Here is a 1,382-nt window from a genome sequence, read left to right on the forward strand (position 1 = left end):
GCAAACAAGAAACACAGTAATACTACACGGTTACAATGAACACTACGCAACAATGTTAGCGCGAATACGAGAATGCAGTTCTTTCTGATTTTCGCGTAGATTTGAATAGCTGCCTTTAGAGCTACGCTCACTGAGAGCTTAAGAAAAACAGAATGTGGTTCATTATGTTGTCCCTTCTTGTTTTGTGGTTTGTTCCTTGGTGTTCTTATCGATTAATGCCGGAATACCATTAGTTGTGGAGGACTAAGATTGTCACGAATGACAAATGATGAGGCGAAGAATAACTAAAAAAATATATAAACTAAACGTTTAATGGAGCGAGCTTGTGCCCAAAAAAAAAAAAAAAAAAAAAAAAAACGGAATAGAAGATAACAACAGAGCGTCCGAGCGTCGAAGTCCGTGTAGCAGCAGGATCGCACGTTGGGACGAAACTGACTCTGTTCGTTATGCGGAGTCCCTTATGTGCCCTCGTGGGTTTCTGGAACATTCGGCGTCACGGCGAATATTTCTTTTAAGTCTAAATATATTTTTGGACTCATACTTCGCTGCGATCCCACCGTAAAGTGCACTGATAGACTCATTCAAGCATGGAAATAATATTTCCTACAGAGGTAGAACAAGGGGGTCAAAGTACAAACACAAATCTCCGAACAGTGCTAGGTGACTCGTGCACGACCGAAACATACCCGCCTGGTCCTGGTATCGAACCAGGGACATCTCCGTTCCCAGCGGAGCGCTCTGCCAACTGAGCTAACCAGGAATTAGACGTCAGTAGAGCAAACGGGTTTTATGAGCTGCCACCAGTCTGACACCAACAAAGGAGAAAGACCTGCATTTTAAGGCTAATATAATAGTGCAATTAATCCCAAGGTGCAAGCGAGCTGGACAAGAATGGCGATAATAATTCCTGGGGAAGGGGAACAAGGAGGACAAGGCAAACACAAATCTCCAAACACTGCAAGGTGACTGGTGCCACGCGTGATCGAAAAAATACGCTTGGTCCTGGTATCGAACTAGGAACTTCTGCATTTCCAATGGATCGCTCTACCAACTGAGGTAACCACGGGGAGTTAGACGTCAGTAGAGCAAACGGGTTTGTCCTGTGTCGCCCTTGTTTCCCTTCCCCACGGATTATAATTGTCATTCTTGTCCAGCTCGCTTGAACGTATTCATTTAATTGCATTAATATTATAACATTAAAAATGCAAGCCGCTCACCCTTGTTGGTCTTAGACTGGAGGCAGCTGATAAAACCCGTCTGCTATACTGACGTCTCATTCTTGGTTAGCTCAGTTGGCAGAGCTCTCCGCTGGAAATGGAGATCCCTGGTTCAATACCAAGACCAGGCGGATTGTTTCGGTCGCACACCAGTCACGTAGCTGT

General features: G+C 44.7%; 1 non-coding gene across 1 annotated transcript; it reads right to left on the reverse strand.

The window, feature by feature from the left end:
* Window positions 1-687: 687 nt before the first annotated feature.
* Trnap-ggg lies at window positions 688-760 on the reverse strand. The gene has a single exon. It is a non-coding gene; the product is annotated as a tRNA-Pro (tRNA).
* Window positions 761-1,382: the final 622 nt, after the last annotated feature.

Source organism: Ixodes scapularis, unplaced genomic scaffold (assembly GCF_016920785.2).
Source record: "Ixodes scapularis isolate PalLabHiFi unplaced genomic scaffold, ASM1692078v2 ptg001682l_1__unscaffolded, whole genome shotgun sequence".
Taxonomy (NCBI): Eukaryota; Metazoa; Arthropoda; class Arachnida; order Ixodida; family Ixodidae; genus Ixodes; species Ixodes scapularis.